Source organism: Narcine bancroftii, chromosome 3 (assembly GCF_036971445.1).
Source record: "Narcine bancroftii isolate sNarBan1 chromosome 3, sNarBan1.hap1, whole genome shotgun sequence".
NCBI classification, from domain to species: Eukaryota; Metazoa; Chordata; class Chondrichthyes; order Torpediniformes; family Narcinidae; genus Narcine; species Narcine bancroftii.
Genome location: NC_091471.1, coordinates 225,899,226 through 225,923,413, shown reverse-complemented (window position 1 = coordinate 225,923,413; position 24,188 = coordinate 225,899,226). Strand labels below are relative to the sequence as shown.

At 42.6% G+C, this 24,188-nt stretch overlaps 1 protein-coding gene across 12 annotated transcripts in view; it reads left to right on the top strand.

Moving 5' to 3' along the window:
* The first annotated feature begins 11,771 nt into the window (after nt 1-11,771).
* LOC138758187 (annexin A3-like) overlaps nt 11,772-24,188 on the top strand; it is a 127,565-nt gene continuing 115,148 nt past the window's right edge. Inside the window, exons 1-2 of one of the 12 annotated variants that reach the window (XM_069926757.1) lie at nt 11,774-11,879; nt 23,301-23,596. The gene's annotated coding sequence lies outside the window, so the exon portion shown is untranslated. Of the gene's footprint in view, nt 11,880-16,081; nt 16,348-20,899; nt 20,921-23,300; nt 23,597-24,188 lie in introns of those variants that run through there. The other 11 variants (XM_069926763.1, XM_069926758.1, XM_069926755.1 and 8 more) reach the window with 11 other exon arrangements.

The window sequence follows — 24,188 nt, the reverse complement described above, 5'->3', positions numbered from 1 at the left end:
TTGGAACAGGGAACTGGGAGTACATGTTGAAGTCATGGTACGGTAAGAGTGTGCTAGTTACTGAATATTACTGCAGGTGTGAGAGGGAGATTAAGCAGCCATTGGTATCAGAGATCACTGTATCCAATGTGACTGCTTACATAGTTTAAAGTACCGAGTGTTGTTTGGTGCTTGCAATAAAGATCATTCATTGTTTGTTTAGCCAGTGCCTGGAGTCATTTCTCTGTGAACGCACCAAACCCGATTTGATCACGCGTCACAATCAGTGGAGAGAGAAAGAAACAGAGGAAGTGTGGGCTACCCAAAAGCAGTCATGCTGTTGTTACAGAATTGTGCTGTTATTAATCTTTAGGTTATAACATTATTTTTAGTTAAATTATTTTGTGGGTTTGGAAACAGGGACACTTACACACAAAGACAGATCATACAGTCATGTTAGCACAAAATTCTTTTGGACACTGCTTGGCTGGAGTTGGCACAGGTCATAAAATTAAAGTGGATTGTTATGTTGAAATGCTGAAGACAATGAATGTTTGCTCAGAAAGGCACCTGTGTATAAAAACAACCATTTGCTGTTGGCCTGTATAGATAAGCCAGAGGCCATCTGTTTGTTTACTCATACTTTTGAAGAAATGAAGCGTCAAACGAAGACAGTGGTGATGTCATGTTATTTGGACACTTCAAGAAAGTGTCCTTAATATTCTGAACCAGTTTTCATGAGTCAGAGAGATGCAGTAACCTTCAGTGAGAAAGGCGCTGTTCTGTTTTCCCTTGTCAGGCAAGGAACACAGAATCAGTGGCTTCGAAGAAAAGGGTCACTTTGACTGTCTCTCTTGGTCAAGAGAGGGCAGTGTCATTTTGGCCATTGTAATGGTCACTCCACTTATCCCTTGCCTGGGTTTGTGAAATCATCATGTAAATCACAGTTCCATCAACTCCATGCAATAGAGGGGAATTTGTGAAAAATCATTTGTATGAAGGAACATTCCTCTGAAAGAAACTCAACAAGAATTTGCAAGTTTTGAGAAGTATAATGACTTGGTGCTTTACCTACTCCATAATTACTTATGAACAACAGTTTAAAGACTCTGAATTTCAACACAACAGATTTCAAGGTCTGAACTTTAAAATTGACTTCAGAATTGTGTAATGGTTTGGGATCTGCCACACACTCACATGGATTTACGCATAGTGGAGTTAAGTTTAGAGTTAAGTAAGATTTTATATTATTAATAGTTATTAATAAAAATCATTGTTTTGAAGATACCATCGTCTTGGTGAATTTCTTTTGCTGTTGGTCTAGGCCAGTGGTTCCCAACCTTTTACTTTCCACTCACATACCACTTTAAGTATTCCCTATGCCATACGTGTTCTGTGATTAATAAGGGATTGCTTAAGGTGGTATGTGGGTGGAAAGAAAAAGTTTGAAAACCACTGTTTTAATCATTCCAAATTGACTCGTTATGTGCACGGTTTCATAACTCCAAAGGAAATGGGCCAATGACAATTTTTCTCAAGCAAAATATTTCAGTAACAATTCGAGTCCAGAGCAGTGGTTCTCAGTCTTCCCTTCCTACTCACATACCACCTTGAGCAATCACTTATTAATCACAGAACACTTATGGCATAGGGAATACTTAAAGTGGTATGTGAGTGGAAAGTAAAAGTTTGGGAACCACTGGTCTAGGTTGTAACATTGTTGATTCATTCACTATCCAGGCGGAATGGAGGCACAATTCTTCGATTTTGTGTTTGGCCTCACCTTTGCAGTGGAGAAAGCTGAGGACAGGCAGGCCAGTGTGGGAATGGAAGGGAAGGTGACATGGGCTTGCAAAAGGTAGCTCAAAATGGCCACTGCGGAAAGTAGCCACATAGCTTCTGCTTGGTTTCATTGGCGTTAGAGGAGGCCATATCGCAAGCACAAAATCCAGCAGACCAGGTGCCTGTGAATCTCTCTCTCACCTGCTGGGTGGTCCCTGGATGGTGGTTAGTGAGAATGTGTAGGGGCAGGCGTTGCACTTCCCGCAGTTGCAGGGGAAAGTGGCTGGGAGCAGGAAGGGATGGATGGCAAGGGTGAGCAAGCCAGGGAATGACGGGGGTGGGGGGCGGTCCCTTGAGGAAAGCAGAAAGAGGTGGAGAGAGGAAGACATGACTGTCGCTGGAATCTGTAAACATTGTCTGCCATTATTTTATGCCTGAGAGCCTTGCACTCAAGTAACTAGCATATGCAAGCATAAAATTAGATGTATTTCTGAAATGGACCTTTTACTATTAAATATGTCTCAATATTCACCAACTGGATTTGGCAGGTGGAGGCAGGAATTACTTGTCCAGCCACACAGGCAGGGACCCAGCAGATTTCAACACCTACTGACTCCCACAACTACACCTCTTTCCACCGAGTCTCCTGTAAGGACTCTATTCCTTTCTCTTAGTTCCCCTTCTCCTCCACCTCTGCCTCCACAACATGGCTTTCCATTCCAGGACATCTGAGATGTCCTCCATCTTCAGTAAATAAGCCTTCCTCTCTACACCTCTCAATGCAGCCCTCACCCACACCACCTCATAGACTCTCAATGCAGTACTTACCAAAGTCTCCATACCTCCCAAACTTTGTCCATGGCTCTCAAGGAAGTCTGCATGTCCCACCTCAGCAGCCTTTGTGTCCAATGTACCATTCTCCATAATTTATGTCACCTACAAATGGGTCTCACCACCAGACTTGTCTTCTCCTCATCCCCCTTTTCACTTTCTGCAAGGATCGTTCCCTCTGCAACTCCCTGCTCGTCCCACTGATTGCTTCCCTGCCACTTGTCCACAAAAAGTGCGACACCTCCCTCCACGCTATCATTTGTGATTCCAATTGAAACAACGCTTCACCTCAGAGTCTGCATAGTTCGTTTACTGCATCCGGTGCTCACAATGTGGCCTCGTCTACGTCGGGGAAGCTGGAAGCAGACCATAGAACAATTACAGCACAGAAGCAGGCCACCTCAGCCCCTCTAGTCTGTGCCGAACCACTTTTTCTTGTCTACTACCAATGACCTGCACTCAGTCCATAGCCCTCCATACCTCTCCCATCCAAATTTCCCTTAAATGTTAAAATCGAGCCCACATTTACCACTTAAGTTGGTAGCTTGTTCCACACTCCCACCACTCTCTGAGTGAAGAAGTTCTCCCTCAGGTTCCCCTTAAACTTTCCCCCTTACACCCTTAACCCATATCCTCTGGTTTGTATCTCACCTACCCTCAGTGGAAAAAGCCTGAATACATTTACTTGTCTGTCCACCTCATAATTTTAAATATCTCTATAAAATCACCCCTCGTTCTTCTACGCAACAGGGAATAAAGTCTTAACCTGTTAAACCTTTCCCTGTAACTCAGTCCCTGAAGTCTGGGCAACATCCTATTAAATCTTCTCTGCATGCTCTCTATCTTACTGATATTGTTCCTGTAGTTAGGCGACCAAAACTGCGCACAATACTCCAAAACTGGCCTCACTAATGTCTTATACAACTTTAACATAACATCCCAACTTCCATACTCAATACTTCGTAGGCCAAATGTGCCAAAAGCTCTCTTTACAACCCTATCCACATGACACCTCTTTCAGGGAATCGTGTATCTGTATTCCCAGATCCCTCCGTTCTACCACACTCCTCGGTGCCCTGCCATTCACCGTGTATGTCCTTTCTTGGTTGGTCCTTCCACTTGTCTACTTTAAGTTCCATCTGCCATTTTTCAACCCATTTTACCTATTGGCCCAGATCCCTCTGCAAACTTTGATCACCTTCTTCACTGTCCAGGACACCTTCAATCTTACCATCATCTGCAAACTTGTTAATCCAATTTACCACATTATCATCCAGATCATTGATATAGATGACAAACAACAATAGTCCCAGCACCAATCCCTGAGTTATACCACTAGTCACAGACCTCCAATCTGAGAAGCAATCATCCACCACTTCTCTCTGGCTTCTCATGTCCAGCCGTTGTTGAATCCAGTTCACTACTTCACCATGAATACCTAGCATGTAAACCTTCCTGACTAACCTCTCATGTGGGACATTATCGAAGGCGTGACTAAAGTCCATGTATACAACATCCACAGCCTTTGTCAACTTTCCTGGAAACATCCTCGAAAAACTCTAAATTGGTTAAACACAATCTACCATGCATAAAGCCATTTTGATTATCTTTAATCAGTCCCTGGCTATCCAAATAATTATATATCTGATCTCTTAGAACACCTTCCAATAATGTACCTCTTATTGACATCAGGCTGACTGGCCTGTCATTTCCAGGGTTACTTTTCGAGCCTTTTTTAAACAACGGAACAACATGAGCTGCTCTCCAATCATCTGGCACCATACCCGTGGTGAAGGACATTTTAAATATTCCTGTCAGAGCCCCTGTAATTTCTACACTAGCCTCCTTTAAGGTCCAAGGGAATATCTTGTCAGGACCTGGGGATTTATCCACCCTCATTTGCTTTAAGACAGCATGCACCTCCTCCTCTTTAATCTGTATTGGTTCCATGACCTCACTGCTTGTTTTCCTTATTTCCCATAACTCTATGCCCATTTCCAGAGTGAATACTGATTTAAGAAAAACATTTAAGATCTCCCCCATCCCTTTTGACTCCATACAAAGCCAACCACTCTGATCTTCAAGGTGACCAATTTTGACCTTTACTGTCCGTTTGCTTTCCTGATTTCATTCTTGAGATTTTTCTTGCATTTTTTTATTTTCCTCAAGTAACTCACTTTTTTCCATGTTGCTTATACCTGCTATATGTGTCTCTCTTTTCTTCCAAACCAGATCCCCAAAATCCCTCAGGGGGAAAAAAAGATTCCCAATGCCTGTGAACTTGGCCTTTAATCCTGACAAGAACATACAGACTCAAAATTACAACTTTGAAGGTCTTTCACTTACCTCACACATCCTTTCCAGAAAACAACACCCCAATCCACGCATTCTAGATCCTTTCTCATTTCCCCAGACCAACCCTTCTCCATAATTAACTTGAAACTAATGACATTATGATCACTGGACCCAAAATGCTCCCCTACACATAAATGACATCACATTTAACCCTGAGATATTTTTTCCTGCAGGCCAGGCAGAATTTATATTTTTTTGATAGTATAAATTGTACTCAAGATAAAAATACATACAAAAGAAAGAAATATAAACAAAGATTGAAATGTAAACAAACTGATTGTCCACCATAGAGAGAAAAAAAATCAATAATAAATAAAGTGTAAAGTTGGAGACCTTAAATGAGTCCGTGATGTAGTTTGCTGTTGAAGAGTCTGATGGTGGAGGGGTAGCAGCTGTTCCTGAACCTGGTGGTGCAAGTCCTGTGGCACCTCTCCCTCTTTCCCGATGGGAGCAGTGAGAACAGAGCTTGTGCCGGGTGGTGTGGATCCTTGAAGCTTGGTGCTGCTCCCCGACGGCAGCGCTCCCTCTAGATGTTCTCAATGGTGGGGAGAGTTTTGCCTGTGACATCCTGGGCTGGATCCACCTCCTTTTGCTGTGCTTCATGCTCAGTATTGGTGCCACCCCCGCCCCCCCACCCCATTCCAGGATGTGATGCAGCCGGTCAGCACACTTTCCACCACTCATCTGTAGAAGTTTGCCAAAGTCACCAATGTCATATCAAACCTCCACAAACCTGTGAGGAATTAGAGGTGCTGATGTGCTACTTTTCATGATGACAGTAGAGTCGGCCCATTCTTAGAATTTTATTATAATTGGAGAAATGAAGAATTATCGTGCAATCAGAGATTCACTGTCCAATGTCCAGGGCCACCATTGGATCCACATTTTCATCTATTATATAAGGTAACCTTGAATAGAGGGAGGGGGCGGGTTAGATGTAGTTTTTGTTTTCCTTTTTATTTGGCTTAACTCAGCAAATGGGTTTAACGCGGTTTTACAGATGAATTCAAATTATTGTTTATGTTTATTAAGGAATTCTCGACTTAGTTTCATCTATTATTCTGGGTTTGTTTTGTGTGTACTTACTTTTGTTTCTAAATCTATATATGTAAGCTTATATATTAAACTCAATAAAAACAATTTAAAAAAGTAAAAAGAATGTTGGGTTCCAGACAGGTCCTCTGACATAGTGACTCCCAGGAATTTAAACTTGCTCACCCTCTCCACATCTGATTCCCCAGTGATCACTGGGTCGCGCACCTTTGGTTTTCCGTTGCTGAAGTTTACAATCAGCTCTTGGCTTTAGTGACATTGAGTGAGAGGTTGCTGTCAGCATTCACTTAAGATGTCAAGCTGCCCTCCTGCCCTTTCTGTAAACAGCTCATGACTGTAGCATCAGCAAATTTGTAGATGGTGTTATTGTTATATGGGGCCACGCAGTCGTGGATGTAAAGTGGGTAGAGTAGGGCGGCTAAGTACGCTGCCTTGTGGTGCTCCGGTGCTGATGGAGATTGTGGAGGAGGTGTTCTTGCCAATGCGCATTGATTGGGGTCTGGAAGTGAGGAAATCCAGGATCCAATTACACAGTGAGGTCCAGGTCTTGGAGTTTGCTGATCAGTTTTTAACATTTTTTAAGACATACAGCATGGTAACAGGCTCAGGAAACCTAGTTTGTGCATCCCTCTACAGCACCGGGGTTCGAATCCCGCACTGTCCGTAAGGAGTTTGTACTTTCTCCCCATGCCTGCATGCGTTTTCCCTGAGGGCTCCGGCTTCCTCTCACCATTCAAAACGTACCAGGGGTGTAGGTTAATTGGGTGAAATTGGGTGACACAGGCCAAAATGTATGTCTAAGAAAAAATAATCCCTGGAGTGTAGAAGAATGAGGGGAGATTTGATAGAGGTGTTTAAAATTTTAAGGGGGAGATAGACTAAATGTAGATAGGGTTTTTCCCACTGGGGTAGGAGAGATACAAGCCAGAGGACATGGGTTAAGAGTAAAAGGGAAAGGTTTAGGGGGAACATTACGAGGAACTGCTTCACACAGAGAGTGGTGGAACGAGCTGCCAGCTGAGGGGGTGAATGTGAGCTCAATTTTAACATTTAAGAAGAATTTGGGCAAGAACATGGATGGGAGAGCCATGGAGGTCTATGAACTGGGTGCAGGTCAGTAGGACTAGGCAAAAAAAGGCCCGAAAGGGCCTGTTTCTGTGTTGTAGCATTTTATGGTTCTATGGTTCCTACTTGTGGTTATAAAGAATGAAGAAATAGAAACATTAGAGAATAGATAGAAACCCATAAAGGTAAGGATACAATGCTATTATATGGGCAAATTATTTACAAAGTAGATGCAGGATTATATAGGTTCTGCAGACTGTGTAACCTGCATTGGATCAAAATACAGCCAGTGTGCTTCAATACCATGCTCATAGCCGAGAAGTGCCCTCCAAACATCTCGACATATGAAGTGGTACTCGGATATAAACCCCCTTGCTGCCCTCGGAAAGTGATATTTTAAGGGGCAAGATAAGAACAAGTTATTGCTGTTGATGGCTTGATTAGGCCCTGACTGAATCACAGGCCTTTTGTAGTAAAATGATGGAGTGGCTGGAGATGATTACAGAGGAGCAGCCGCTAGCCCCAGGCCCAGTGAACTGCTCAAATCCATTCATTATCACAGGATGCAGGCCATCCAACACATGCTGACACAGACACTACCACTGGCCTCCTCACTATTGATAGCCCAGCAAGTAGAAGGCTGCGTGGATAATTAATGGCCAGTGATTAAGCCTGAATTCAACTTGTGTGAGGACTGTGCATTGAGGTAATGCATAGCTGCTAGCAGTGATGGCCTGACAAGGAGGATATTGACATGCCTGCAGTAACCAGGTGCAAGTAGGTAGCCCTTAAATTTATCTTGTACAATCCACCACGGGTACAGAATCCAAAAGCAATCGGATTGGCAGAAACTCCAATGATCTCCTGTCAGGAACTTCAAAGGGAAGTTCAGTCAGATGATATGGTTGAGGAGCTACCCTGTAATTCAAGGCAAATACACAGAACATTTCACAACTAAGTCCACACTTGGGGAAGGAAAACTATTAAAATCAAAGACACTAGACAGATGAGGGTTGAGTATCAGCCTCACAAAAGTTTATGAAAATAAATAAAACTACTGATACTGGAATTCTGAAACAGAAAATGCTGGAAGCACTCAACATGGCTGGCAGCAGCTGTAGAAAATGCGACAAGTTAATGTTTCTTGAAGGCTCCTCGTCGGTTTTTGGCGCTGTTCCTCTTTCCAAGCCACGCGGAATCCTGCCCTGTAAATAAAGTGCTGTTTAGATCTTGTCATTGGGAAGTTCCAGTTCCACTGTTTTAAGATGATGGCTCGCTAGCAAGGTGTGATGCGCTGAGGTAACAACAAGCAAGCGCAAAACTCAAAAAGACTGTAGATTGTAATGGAGGTTGGGAACTAGGAGCTCGAGTTCACCGCTGTAATGAACAAGCAGCAGAAATCACAGGTGTCTTGGAGGTGAATCCATAGTGTCTCTGAAAGGACCTTCCTTTGCTTCTCTTTCTCTTAAGGGCGCTGGGCTGGTGCCTCTTTGTGTGCCTTTATGGGCAAACAAAAGTCAACAAATCTTGTGTATCATTGCACACGACAATAAAGGAATTTTCACCAAACACTTGGAGGATTTTTTTAAACAGGTTGCAGAAGCTCAGTGTTTAATGTCATGAGAGCCTGAAACCACGGTCTTTTCCTCTGTAACATTTGTGGTGGGTGCATCGGTTTCAGTATGTGGTTGTGGGCCACAGAATATGCCAGTTTACAGTATTTGGTCATGAACAGCTTGTTGCATGTTTCAGACACACCAGAGTCTGTCTTTTACCAAGCAGAAAATCTTCCAGCTCAGAGAGGATTTGTCTCAGTGTGTGTCCCTGGGAATAGCACACAGAAGACAAACCTCTATTTTACACAGCTGTTTGGGATAAATCTTGACAAAGCCCATTGCTTCTCTTTCCAGACTCTTCTGGCAAGCACCCATTCAACAAGGAAATGGATGATGGTCTCGTCCTCAGTCCAGCAAGCAGAGGCTGTGTAAGAAGGATCCAACATGGGAGGAGGCCTTCACACCACCAGTCAAAGTTTTGGTGCTCGTTTGAAACCTCCATTAATAGGGCATCTTGGCAAATGGGGTTGACAGTCTGCTCGGGGAAATTATAAGACAGGATCTACTGTGGCCTTCACCCTGTGGCTTTCAAATTAATTTTCTGCTGAACATTTTCTAAGAGGAGCAGGCAGAAAGTCGTAGTCCAAATAAACCATTGTAACGTGGTCAGCACAGTTAGTGTTATGCTATTACAGCAACAGTGACCTGGGTTGGTGTATTTGTGCAGTCTCTGAGGAGTTTGTACATCCTTACCGCGTCTGTGTGGGTTTCCTTTCGGTGTTCTGGTTTCCTACCACTCTAAAACGTATGGGGTTGTAGGTAAATTTGGGTGTAATTGGGTGGCACTGGTTTAAATGGCTGTACCCTGATGTAAATAAAATTTTAAAAATGAAAACACGGACAGGCCCATTCTTTGCAACCCCTGGGACAGGTAGAAGCAAATAGATTGTGACACTGGATGATTGCAGAATCAAAGAGATGCACAACATGGAAACAGGTGCCTTTGACTCAACACAGTATTGCAGCCATTGTACTGTTGGCTCACCCCCGATACTGTAGCTCCTCCCCCTCCAGGATCCCTAACAAAGGCGGTATCATCTAGTCCCCTCTGTCAGTACTGCCTTGGAATCGGGCCAACAGCATGAAAAATATGACTGTAATTTTATAGTGATTAAAGCCTATTAATCTCGAATTCTGGTCTGTCAGGTCTAATTGATAGTGCTACAATAAATATCTGCCCAGATCCCTTTTAAATGTCATAATCGTACATATAACCATATAACCATGTACAGAGTGGAAACAGGCCATGTTGGCCTTTTGAGTCCACACCAGTTCACTGATTTTGTTGTCCCTCTTCAGGCATTGGTCCCGGTAGATCTTCATTCAATAACGATGGGCGAATTCAATGCAGGTGGAATCTTATTGAAATTGAAAGCAAGATTGTTGTCCTGGCACCACACAACCAGATTCTTGATCTCCATCCTCCTTTCTGACTCATGGTCATCAACTTGGATCTCCGAAAATCTTATCGATGCCTAGTGGGCTCAGCTCCCAGTTCAAAGCAACCTCACACATTGGCACCCATTAGGATGTAGGATGCATTTTATTTTCTCTTTCAGTGGAGATTTGTACATTCCTCTTCCGTGGCTGGGTGATTTTCAGCCTCTGGTTAAAGTGGGAGATGGGTCAGTTGCAATTGAGTCACACTTTCTCCCATCAAGCACAGCAACAGCATGAGGGCGTCAGTTCTGAGACGAGGCGTTTTCCTATATTTAGTGGAGCAGTATCAGAGTTACTGGATTAACAGCAAATTTCAGCACCGTCTGTGCATTGACATGGGTTCAAGTCCCCCCATGGCATAGCCAGAGTATTTCGATACATCTAGAATTCCAAGGAAACCCACATCACCCTGAAACAGACACCCAATTCCACAGAAACCCACATCACCCTGAAACAAACACCCAATTCCACAGAGACCCACACCACCCTGAATCAGATAACCAATTCCAAGGAGACAAACATCACCCTGAAACAGATACCCCATACCACGGAGACATACATCGCCCTGAATCAGATACCCCATTCCAAGGAGACCCACATCACACTGAAACACATACCCAATTCCCCGGAGACAAACATTGCCCTGAAACAGATATCCCATTCCAAGGAGACAAACATGTCTCTGAATCAGATTCCCCATACCACGGAGACCCACAGGAGAGTCTCGGCAGATGCTGGTATTTTTTTTAAATTTTTTATTTTTCACACTATAAACCATACTGACCAAAATACATGCAGACATTTTTCTTCTTAAATATATATACAGTGTCATTTTCTCCCCTTTTCCCCCCTCCCTTCCCTCCTTCCCTCACCCCCTCTTCCCATTTATTTAAAGTTCAATCTATAAGATAAACCCGTTAAACAATGTCGTCACTTAATAAAAATAAACAGAAATTTTTGTCTTTTACTTTTATATACTGTAGATGCTGGTATTTGAAGCTAAAATCTATGTGCTGGAGGACTAGCGCAAGAGAAAAGGCATGGCCAACATTTCGAGCAAGGGAAACTTTTCCAAAACCTAACAATTGCTGCCATTTTGGTAAAGTGCCATTCATTTTAAGAGAACAATTTCCAGAGCTGCACATTTTTAACAGGGTGTAGGTGAACGTTTAAAGTTAAAACTAAAAAAATATTTAATATCTGACAGGAAATTTCTGATTATGGTCTTCCAATAAAATAAAATAAAATTAAAATAAATTGGAGATTCTGTGTACACAGGCTATTTAGATATATCCAGTGGATGTGGAATTATAAAGTGTATTTAAACATGGATAAAGTGTATCTTGGTGGAATACGTTATTAAGTGTACATGTTCGACAAACATAATTGAGGTGTATGTTAAATGGTATGTAATTCTATTCTTAGTCTTTATAGTGGGTAGAAAGCTCACTAAAGGAAACATTCCTGCTTTAGCTTTGAGCTGAACCACACTAAAAGATACATTCTAAGAGATTTTGTGAAGCATCTGGAATTGCGGCTGAAGCAAATATTCCTTCTTTGGGGTGTAACTGTAAAATAAGCCCGTAATTCTAGACCAAGGCGAACCAATCAGAATCTTTGTATAGAAAACCACAACGGCCAAATCTCATCATTACTGATGAGTTATTATGTATATAAAGGAGTCCCTGAACATATTGCTTGCCTAAGTATCAAAGCATTTCAGACTGATTTGAGGAGGAACATCACCGAAAGGTTCAGGTAAAAAGAGAAGCATATTAAAAATGTAAATTTTGTTGTCAGAATATTTTAAACTAACTATAACTACATTATTGAGTCCTGGTTGCTGTAAGAACTAAACTATTGCAATTTCCTGTTATAAGGCAACATGTTAGCTGAACTGAAGAGAAGTTTGTGAACATTTTTTTCAACTGGTTGATTTTTTTTCATTTATGTTAAATGTAATTGCACTAAATATTAATAGTTAAACCATGGTTATAAAAACATCCCCAGTAGGTAATGTGTAATAATTTTGGAGTGGAGAGGGGAGATTGGCAGGGATCAGAGCAGTTATTTATAATTTTAGCTGAGGGTTTTGCCTCGAGAGAATAAGTCAGTCCTCAACGTGCTGAGGTGACAGTGTTTTAAAGGTATCCGTCTCTGCACTGGAGAGAAGAGATTGAAACTTAAATTTAATTTTTTATTTAAATTTAAATTTTAGACATACAGCACGGTAACAGACCATTTCAGCCCACGAGCCCATGCCATATATTACATCCGACTGACCTACATCCCCTGGTATGTTTTGAACAGTGGGAGAAAACTGGAGGCTCCCCCCGGGGAAAACCCACGCAGACACAGGGAGAATGTTCAGGCAGCGCGGTATTCGAACCCTGGTCCTGATCGCCGGTGCTGTAACAGCATTGCACTAACCGCAGCATGTCTAAACCACACAGTAACTTGAAAATGGAAGGATAGGTAATCCCCTGCAATGTGATGTTGTTGTGAACCACTGTGAAACCCATGATCTCCTTGTTATTGGGTTCTCCAGTGTTGAAGTGCCTTTCATCAGTTCCGAGAATCTATATAGTGAACAAACTATATAGTTTGTTTTATATATATATATAATGGGATGCGGCAGGAGTCATGCCAGTTTGTTCCTCTCCATGTCGCCTCTCAAATGTATCTTAAACAAATGATATGCAAATTTGAGGCCTTTTCGCACAGTGCTTGGACCATGGATAATTGAGCATTTATAATAATAATTGTCTTTAATTGAGCTGCTGGAAATCTTTCAGACAGGTCAAACAAGTTTATCGTCCTGTCCTATTTATCAGCTGTTCATTTTTATGAGATGAGAGAGCTCCTTCTGGTCCCACAGAAGGTACTCCTGCCTGCGCGAACCTTTCCTCCACCTCTTGCCTGCTCTGCCTCCATCCCGGATTCTCAGCTGGCCCCTTTGAAGACGAATTGTACTTTAGGAGAGGAGCAACTCGCAAGAAGTGGCCATCCAGTGGCACATCCCTTACACAGCAGGAAATCAGACTGGAATTTCCTTACTGATCCCTTACTAATCACAGAGCACTTATAGCATAGGGATTGCTTAAGGTGGAATGCGAGTTTATGGGGTGGGCGGCAGTTTGAAAACCACTGAACTAGAGAATGTATTTCACTTATGAACTTGCCAGGTCCATCTACTGCATCTGGTGCTCCCACTGCAGTCTCCTCTACGTCGGAAAGACTGGACGCAGATTGGGAGATCACTTTGTTGAGCATTTCGGCTCTGTCCGGCGCAATAGTGTGGATCTTCCTGTGGCCACCCATTTCAATTCTCCATTCTGTTCCCTTGCTGACATGGTGTCATGCACTGCCAGACTCCATAAATTGGAGGAACAAGACCTCATCTTCCAACTGGACATCCTCCAACTAGATGACTTTCATTAAAACCATCCTTCTTCCCCCATCACCTTTCCCCATCTTTGTCTCTCTATCCTGTCTCCTTTCGCACAAACATGATCAATTCTTACCTCCTCCTTTATCATTATCCAATTAACACCTTTTGTTGGTCTGGATTCCTCCCCCATCCAGGATTGTCTGAATTCTGAGACTTTCTGAGATTTCCTGCTTCTGGCTTATTCCTTGAAGGAAGAAGGGCCTGAAATGTCGGCAATAGAGCTTTGTCTCCTATAGATTCTGAAAAGACTGACTGTTCCTTTAGCATTTCAGTGTTTTTACTACAACCACAGTGTCTGCAGACTTTCGTGTTTCACTCAGTTCAGTTGATCTGTGAAGCATCTGTACTCTCTGGAGTTTAGAAGATTGAGAGGGGATCTCATAGAGACATATAAAATTCTGGCAGGACTGGACAGAATGGATGCAGATGGGATGTTTCCAATGATGGGAAAATCCAGAACACGGGGCCATGGTTTGAGGATAATAGGCAAACCATTTAGGACCGAGATGAGGAGGAATTTCTTTACCCAGAGGGTGGTGAATCTGTGGAATTCATTGCCACAGAGGGCAGTAGAGGCAGGTTCATTAAATATATTTATGAGGGAATTAGATATATTTCTTCAGTATAAGAGTATTAAAGGTTACGAAGAGAAGGCGGGGATGGAGTACTGAACTTTAAGATCAGCCATGATCTCGTTGAATGGCGGAGCAGGCTCGAAGGGTCGAATGACCTACTCCTGCTCCTATCTTTTATGTTTCTATGTTGCAAAATCTCTTCAAGGGATACCTGCCCTGAAGAAGTTCTCTTCCCCCTCTTTGAAGGGAGTTCTGAGAGTCTCTCTCACTGCTCCCCATCTGCACTGCCTGCTGCTCTCAAGCTCTACAACTATGTTCTCACCCAGTTGTGCTTCCACAGCCATGTGTCCTTCCTTGCTACTTGCCCCTGCCGCCATCTGGTACCACGTGGATTCCAGCTCTGGTTCCAAGCCTTCCAGTTTTCCCCACCGGGATCTCAGGTACCTGTGCTGCATTGACTCCTGCTCTCTTTGCTTCTCTCGACATATCCTATGGACTACCCTCAGCTTGAGGGGCAGATACCAGCGGACCCTTGCTCTCTCACTACTGCATCTCCATACATCACTCGCCACGATCTGCCAAGGATCTCTCCTACACCTCATCCTCCACTGGATCCACACATTCAACCGCCGATTCTATGTACACCTGGCATCCATCAAGGATTAGAAGCTTGCAACCCAGGGACTGCTGCCTCAAGGACCCTCCACCTCGGTCACCAATTTGGTCTTGGTGGTTTACAGGGCCGAGCTGCTGATGCAGGTCTCTCCCTTGGCCCCGAAGACCTGCAGGACGGAACTCCTGAAACAAGTCTCCACCTTGGCCCTGGTGACCTTCAGGATCAAGCCTTCGACTTGATCTTTCACCCTGAACCCACTGACCCACAGGACCGGGCTTCCCATGCTCTGTCTATGACTCCCTTGTCCACTCCTCCCTCACCACCAATGTTCCCTTGGGTCCTACCCCTGTGGCTGCAGGAGATGCTTCACTTGCACCCACACCTCCTCTCTCGCCACCGTTTGGGGTCCCAAATAGTCCTTCCAAATGAAGCAACATTTCACTTGCCGGGGTCATCTGCTGCATCTGGTCCACTCCCGCTGTGGTCTCCTCTACATCAGAGAGACTGGGCGCAGACTTTGTTGAATTTTGTTGAACACCTTGGTTCTCTCTACCGCAATAGCCACCCATTTCAATTATCTATCCCATTCCCTTGCCTACATGTCTGTCCATGGTCTCATGCTCTGTCAGATTGACAAATTGGAGGAACATCATCTCATATTCCGACTGGCATCCTCCAACCGGATGGCATTAATATAGACTTCTCTGGCTTTCATTAACCACCCCACCCCCCTGCCCCACCTTCTTTTCCCATCACTTTTCCCTGTCTCTGTTTCCCCATTCCGTCTCCTTTAACACAAATATTGTGAATTCTTGCCTCTCCCCTTCTCATATCCAATTAACACCTTTGGTTGGTCCGGATTCATCCCCCATCCAGCATTGTCTGAATTCTGAGACTTTCTGAGATTTCCTACTTCTGCCTTATTCCTTGAAGAAGGGCTCAGGCCCAAAATGTCGGCAATAGATCTTTGTCTCCTATAGACACTGAAAAGACCGGCTGATTTCCTCCAGCATTTCGGTGTGGTTTTACTATAATCACAGCATCTGCAGACTTTCGTGTTTCACTGATGTCTGAGAACCAACTATACTGAATCTCATGTTAAAGACAGTAATGGTATTTCTTGATATTGTTTAGAAAATTCCAAATTACTTCATGTGTGCGTAAAAATAAAATAAAGTATGTAGTGCTGGACACAGCCAAGAAAGACTCAGCCACCACATTGAAAGTTCTTAACGACTGTTTTTATTCAAATGCAGCTCACGTCCCTTTAAGGGCAGCATGAGCTCAGTCACCTTATGCATTGTGACATCAGAATTGCTGCCCCAGACGCGCGCTGGGCAGGAGACTTGAGGCAGAGAGATAACCCTGACAGTGCCATCTTCCCATGGTTGCCCCGCCACATGGCGCTACATGCAGGATCGGTTCGCCATGAGAAAGTGTGCCACCACAAGGAACTAATTAATTTTTGGTCACACTCATGCCTGGTAGCTGTAGATTGAGAAGAGAAAATGAAGCCATCTGAAAGAAAATGTGAGGAGGATGTTCCAACAACTTGCTACATCATGTTAGAGGTGCTATATAAATGCAAGTTCTCTTTGTTCCCTTCATTCACATGTGATGATTTTTGTAGCAGCAAGGCAGGTTCAATATAATTAGGCTTTGGCTGCTTCAAGGAATACTTTAAACTGCAGAAATCTACACTAAAAGGATCCTTTTTAACAGCTATAACAACTCTCAGACTCAACTATTTATTTATTAATAATATTTATTTTAAATACTGTTTCTGTATGCATGTGCCATATTTGTCTGTATGTGTGTTGTCTGTATGTGTGTTTGCCCTATTTGCTCAGGTGGACCGGAGGACGCTGTCTCGTCGGGTTTTACTGGGTCAATTAGATGATAAATAAGCTTGAATTTGAATTGTTGTCTCTACCTATGAGTGCTTAAAATGTCTATATTTTTTCCATTTTGTGTATGCTACTTGTGGGTGTGTAATTAAGGCCATCTCGTGTTGACGCTTTGCCCGATACTACTTTGTCTTATTGCTGGATGTCAATGACTATAATGTACTCTGTGTTATGTTATGAGGCTTGGGTCTGACTGTAAGTTAGTTTGAAGGAATGCCTGACTACAGATTGAAACCATCTCAAGTGGTGCCCCGAACATTATGATCCTGTCATCAAAGAAACGGAGGTAGATCTGGGTTTTGTTCAAGCCTTGGTACAATGCGTTGATATCATATTCCACGTATTTTGAAATGGTAAGAAGGGTTTCCAACAAGTCGACTCCAACGTGCACTCAGAAGTGCGAAGTTGAAAAGCAAGACCACACTATCGGCACGGTTGGCAAGGTGGTTAGCACAACACTCTTACAGCGCCAGTGATCTTAACTGGGGTCCAAATCCTGTGCGGTCTGTAAGGAGTTTGTACATTCTCCCCGCGTCTGAAGGGGCTCCGGTTTCCTCCCGCCATTCGAAATGTACCAGGGTTGTAGATTAATTGGGTGGCATGGGTTAGTGGGCTGAATGACCTGTTATTATGCAGTATGTCTAATTTTTTCTAAAAAATTACAGTATGTAAGTGTCACAGTGGAAAGATAAATTAGTACACAGCAAGAACAGCATGGCATCGCTGAGATCAGGTTCATTCAGGAGTCCAAAGACTGTGGGAAACTGTCTTTGAATGTGTTTGTGTGCAATTTTGTGTTGGGCGGAGGGAGAAGATAGTGGAATGCATCCTTCAGTGTGTTGGCTTTCTGGAGCAGTGGGAAGTGCAGATGGTGTTTATTGGATAAGGGGAAGCTTTGTTTGATGCTCTGAGCTGCGTTCACCACCTTCTGCAGCTTCTTCTCATTTTGGGTGAAGCAGGTCCTGAACCAGTGATGCAAGCGGTTGGGATGCTTTTGATGGAACATCTGTAAAAGTTGTTCAGGGATATGGGGGACACGCTGAACTTCCTTAAGGTTCTAATGATGTGCTTTCTTGACCTTCATGTAAATGTGGTTAGTCAAAGTCAGGTCATTGGAAATGTTTACACCCAAGAACATATCTCCGTTTCCACTTCATCTCCATTGATGTGGACAAGGGAGTGGGTTCTTAGCCCTCTCTCCTCTGAAGTCTATAGCCATTTCCTTTGTCTTGCTGACCTTGAGAGAGAGGTGTTATCTTGATACCAGACCAGTAGGTTCTCAATTTCTTTCTTGTATTTCATCTCATTATCTGATATCTAACTGTAAGTGAATTGAAATATGGAGTGGGAACAGTTTTGGCCCTCACAATCATGGGTATATAGGGGACTGAGTACAGATCCCTGCAGGATGGTGATGGTGAGTGTGATTGTGGAGAAAGTGTTGGTCCCCATCTTTACTGTTTGACGTCTTTTTGGCAAAAAAGATCAAGGAACCAGTTGCAGAGAGGCTGAGGTCTCAATGTTTGGAGATTAATTTACTGGGGGCTATGTTTATTTGTCACACTATACATTATACAATGGGAAGGGCTCTTCTGCCAGCAATTCAAGACCAGTATACAGTCAGTGACACCAAAATGGGTGGTATAATGGACAGGGAGAAAGAGTACATTTATAATGGAATTTAGAACAATTAGGTGGGTGAGCCAAGGAAAGGCAAGAGGGAATTGGCAAGTGTGGGGTGTGACACTTTGGGAAGTCAAACCATGGCAAGACTTAACAGTAAATGGTAGAGCTCTGGAGACTGTTGTGGGAGAGAGACATCTCACAGTCCAAGTGCACGGTTCCCTGAAAAGTGGGGACTCTGGGTGACAGGGTGATATAGAAGGCTTGCCTTCATTAGCAAGGTATTGACTACGAAGTTGGAACAGTATGATACAGCTCTAAAGGTTGTTGGTGAGACCACAGTTGGAGTAGTGTGTGCAGTTTTAGTAGCCCAGCTACTAGATGTTGGAAGGGTGAAGAGGGGATTCACCAGGATGTGGCCAAGACTGGAGGACTTGAGTTCTAGGGAGAGGCTGGGTCTTTATTTCCTCGAGTGTAGGAGAATGAAGGGTGACCTTCTAAATGTATATAAAATCATGAGGGGCATGGACAAAGTGAATGCTCCCAGTCTTTATCTCAGGTCGAGGTCAAGGATTGAATGTGAGGAGGGAGAAATTTCACTCAGAGGGTGGTCCATATGTGGAGTGAGCTGCCGGGGAAGATGTGGGTACCATTACAATGCTCACAAGACATTTGGATTGATACATGGAGAGGAAGGGTTTCAAAGGAGATGGGCCAAATGTAGGCCAATTTGAGTTGAGCTGTGATTCCAGCCACTGGAATACGATGCCTATTGACTTCAGTTTAGGTGTCTTGGAACATAGAACACAGAACAGTACAGCCTCTTCAACCCACAGTGATTGCTATATGTTGTCATATCTAACCCATCCCTTCCTCACCGTTTATAACCCTGTATTTTCCTTACATCCATGTTCCTATCTAAATATTTAAAATGGCTCCATTGTATCAGGCTCCACCACCACCCTTGGCAATGCATTTCAGGCACTCACCACTCCCTATGTAAATTTAAAAAAACTATTTGATATCTCCGGAAAACTTTCCTCCATTCACTGTAAACATGGTGAGAGCAGCAGTTAGCACCATGCTATTATAGCGCCAGCGACCTGCATTCAGATCCTGTGCAGTCCGTAAGGAGTTTGTATGTTCTCCCCAAGTCTGTGTGGGTTTCCACCGGATGGTCTGGTTGCCAGTCAAAGACACACATTGATAGTAGGTTCATTGGTTGTATTTGAGTGGTGTAGGCTTGTGGACCAAAGGACCTGTAACCATGTCTCAAAATTAAAATGTCCTCTAGTATTAACCATTGTCTTCCTGCTAAAAAGGTGGTAATTGTCCCCTCTATCAATGGCCCTCATAATCTTATACACCTTTATTAAGTTACTTCTCATTCTTTGTTTTCCAAAGAGAAAAGCCATAGCTCGCTCAACCTTTCCTCATAAGACACATTCTATGATCCAGGCAGTGTGCTGGTGAATCTCCACTACCCCCTCTTCAAAGCTTCCACACTCAGTCAAATGATGCCTCAATGTCCAGGGCAGTCACTCTCAGCTCAGCTCTGTGAGCTGAGTGTCGAGCAATATCTACACATGACATCAGTGAGCAGGTTATTGAAGAGTAAATGCTGCTTGATGGCACTGTTAATTGGGAAACTATTAGTCAGATTGGATTTGTCCAGCATGTTGTGAACAGGACATTGCTTGGCAACTTTTTGCATTGTCGGATAAGTGGGAAGTGTCGTAACTCAACCAGAACAGTTTAGCCAGGCCACAACCAGTTCTAGTGTATGAGTTCTTGTATTTGTTAGTTGCCCAATCTCATAACCGTTACTGTATTCAGTGCTCTCAGTCATTTCTTGATACAGTATTGCTGTTATATACATAACAGCAGATATAAAAATTAGCCCAAATGGTGTTATATTAAAAATAATAATATTAGTTATTAATCAAAAATTATGTAACACCTAATTTAATTTAGCAAACTTATCTAAACTTAACTAAATTTATAAACAATTTGTAGTGATAGAGTTCTACCACCAGGAGGAGTCAGAGATGGAGTGTGCTGCATATGGGGAATGTTGCATCTTGCAAATGTTGTTGTATGCTTAATAGTTTCAAGATGGATGCCCTCCCATGAGGTCTGCATGTGTGTTACCTGTTTTTAGTGATAGGTACTCAGTTAATAAATCTAGTTGTTTTAAAAAAGAACCCAATTTCCTTTATTGAAATAAAATAAACATCGCATGGTACCAAGAGTGGAAGGAACAGCCAAGTTCTGTTGTGCACAGGAGTGAAAGAAGAGAAAAAACACCACACTGAGCATAGTGAGTAACAGTTGATATCAGCAGAGAAAATGTGAAGGGTTTAAAACTCCTAATGCTGTAAATTGGACTGGAAATATCGACCATGAGTGGAGGCTGTTTAAGCAAAGGTTTATGCTTTACCTGGAAGTGAATAAATGGATAGCCACCCGGATATACGGAAGATTGCAATGCTACTTACCGTGGTGGGACCTCGTGCTCTGGAGGTTTTTCAGCATATTTGTTTTTTTTACTGATGCAGAAGACCAGAGCAAATTCAACAAAGTTATCAAAATGTTTGTTCACCAAAGAAAAATGAAACCTTCGAAAGGTATGTGTTTTTCTCATGCATGCAGATGCAGGAAGAGAGCTTTGATATATTTTTTAACAGATTTATAACTAAAAGCAAGAACATGCAATTTCCGACCACTGCAAGATTTAATGATCCATGATAAAATCGTGTTTGGGATTATTGATAAGAAAGGGGAAGTGAGGTTGCTGCGAGACACAGAGCTTACTTTGGTTGGAACTGTGAAGATATGCCATGCCAGTGAACTAGCTCTGCAACATGCGATAAAGGTTGATGATAGTGTAAAAGCCAAAGAAAATGATGGCATTGTCAGAGCCACAGTGTCTGAACACACACACAAATGAAAAATGAGATGCAGGAGCCAATAAAAAGATGGCGAGGCACTAAGCATTCACCAAAGCAATGCCCAGTGTTACAAGCCCAAAGGACCCCAAAACCCAGCAGCAATAGACATTCACCAAGACAAGTAGTTACTTAAACAAAATTTGTTTTTAATTATCTTTAAATATGAAAAGACAATCAATCTCTATTAACTTAACTAACCTTAACTCCCTTCTAATTCTCAGCGTATGTGTATGTAATGTGTGTGTAAATTTAAGAAAAGTTCTTTGCTTCACAGTTCAATCTCACTTCTCATTCTTCCAAGTCCACTGGTTGTAGGCAATTCTAATATTGTGTACAGAATTTAACAGACTTTGGAGCTCAAAAGTTAAATGTTTACTGCTCAGGACGGTTCTTGTAGGGTTTGCAGAGAGAAATATTTGTTGTTCCAGGATGTCCACAACTGAGGTACCACCATTAGTCACCTCAATGTCTCGCTGATGAAACTTGCCCCATCAGGGTTCTCCAGATGGTAACCTCTTTCTTTCAGGCTATCACAGAGTTCCTTTCTGTTCCTCTTATTCCAAGAGGAACATCAGACAGATAGCACTTTCAGCCATCCACTGCTCTGGAACTTTCTGTTTCCAACCAGCTTCTCCTGGCTTGCACCGTTCAGATGCTTTCAGTGTCACACACACACTGGCTGAGCTTGTTGAGCTTGTCTTCTCTATCTCTCTCTCTCCAACTGAGACTGCTAGAAATTCCATGTGACATTCTCACTTGCAAAAACCCCCACCTTCTTCAGCAAACCACAGGAGTTCTCCTTCTTAGTCAAGCTGTTATCTTAGGTAAACAAAACCCAGGAGTGACCTTTCTGTGAGCACTCAGTTTGTCTCCTCCAAGACAATGGTCTATTCATTTCACGACATCATTTCAATTAGCACCTACTTGTGAAATGTGCATATCATTCTCCAAAGTTTCTGCAATATTATTGAATATGAATTCTTAGTATTTCAAATAAGATGTTTTAAAATGTGTGTATGTATGTAACCCACTCTAATCTTATCAAATTCCTCCCAATATTTATCCATTACATCAGCTTATGGAAAAGTCTGTAACAAGTGCAAAGGACAGAATCTCAATGCAAAGCAAATGCTTTATTTTCCAAAAGGAAGCAAAACGGGAGTAAAAGTGTGCACACTCTAGAAGACACTACATACACTGCTCTTTGAGATACATGTTTCACGGGCTTAGTAGTGCAGGAAGTGAACAGTGTCAAGCAGGATAAATGTATCAATTGCATACAAATGGAACAAATATTCTTTTCAAGTTAGACACGGGCAAAGGTCATTTTGATCTGTGAGCATGACATCAGGGCAACAAAGATAAAGCCATACATCTATGGAATTCCTGGAGTGCTGAAAGCATTCCGTAGACAGGGCATTGACACAAAAGGTACATGTAAATTCAAGGTGAAAGTTAAAGATAAATAGCACCACCTCAGGTTCACAGTAGTCCCAGATGGACATGAATCATTGCTTGGTCACAAAGCATGCGAAAACTTAAACCTAGTCAAGAGGGTATAGCACATTAACAGTGATAATGCAGAGAACTGTGTAGAGGGAACCCTGGATTAATTTCCTGACATCTTCAAGAGGTTTGGAATTCTACATTTCACCCATAAAGTACAGTTAAAGGAGGATGCACAGCCAGTAGTGCATCCCTGAGGCGGTTCCAGTGCTACTAGAAGAAAAGCTCAAGCAGGAAATTGACCAAATGACAGCACTAGGGGTCATAAAGAAAGTGGAGGGCCCCCCAGAATTCAATGGTGTATGCCAAAAAGAACGGTAACTTACGCATATGCATTGACCCAAAAGACTTGAATGTCAATATAAAGAGGGAACTTTATCAGATTCTAACCAGGGATGAAATTACATGTGAGATGGTCGGTGCAATGATTTTCACTAAATTGGATGCATCTGGCAAATAAAACTGCCTAATGATAGCACAAAATACTGTACATTTAATACGCCGTTTGTCAAATACTCCTCTCTGAGGATGACTTTTGGAATTTCCTCAGGTCCGAAAGTGTTCCACAGGACAATCGAGCTGTGACAGAATATTTGCAGGACTTTTGCAGAGTGCTTTTTGCAAGCGGCAACAAAGTATTGACATACAGCTTGCCTGGGAGAGCATGTGATTTTTGCAGGCAGACAGAACAGTTTTGCTCTCAGAGAGGAAGGGAGTGAAACAGAGAGGAGTGATACAGAAATCAGTTCCAGAAGGACAAGCTGGCAAACTTTGGAAGGCTGCCTGGTCAAAAGAAAAGACTGACGGTCTGAAAGAAAGACGATCATCTGGAGAACCCTGAATGGGGTAAGTTTCGTCAGCAAGGCTGATTGGAAAGGAATAAGTTGCGAATGACCTAGAAAATTAATCTTTCTCTGAAAACCAGCAAGAACCCTCCTCAATGGTAACCATTTGCCTGTTAAGCCCCAAAGCCTGGTTAACTTTGTTAATGCTAACTTCTGTGCACAGTACTAGAATTGCCTGCAAATAGTGAGATTGGACTGTGATCCAAAGAACTTTTCTAATCTTAAATATACATTACACACACCTGCGCTTAGTATTAGAGGGGGGGATGAAGTAGGTTAGTTAGGTTAAATAAGTAGGTTAAGTAATAAGTTAAGGTTTAATTCTGTTTTCTTGTTCAATTATAATTAAAAACAACTTTTGTTTCAGTCACCCTGTGTTGTGGTGCATCTCTATTGCAGCTAGTTTTTGGGGTCCTCTGGACTCCGTAACATTTTATGGGGGCTTGTCGTTTAGGATTTGAACATTGGTTTATTAGTTGATTGGGTTTTTCTTGCAAGCTATTGTGTCTGGAATTTTTGTAAGCAATTTTTGCAAGCTATCTTAAAGCTTGGTGCTTGGAAAAACAGTAGCAATGGATTCTGATACATTTTTT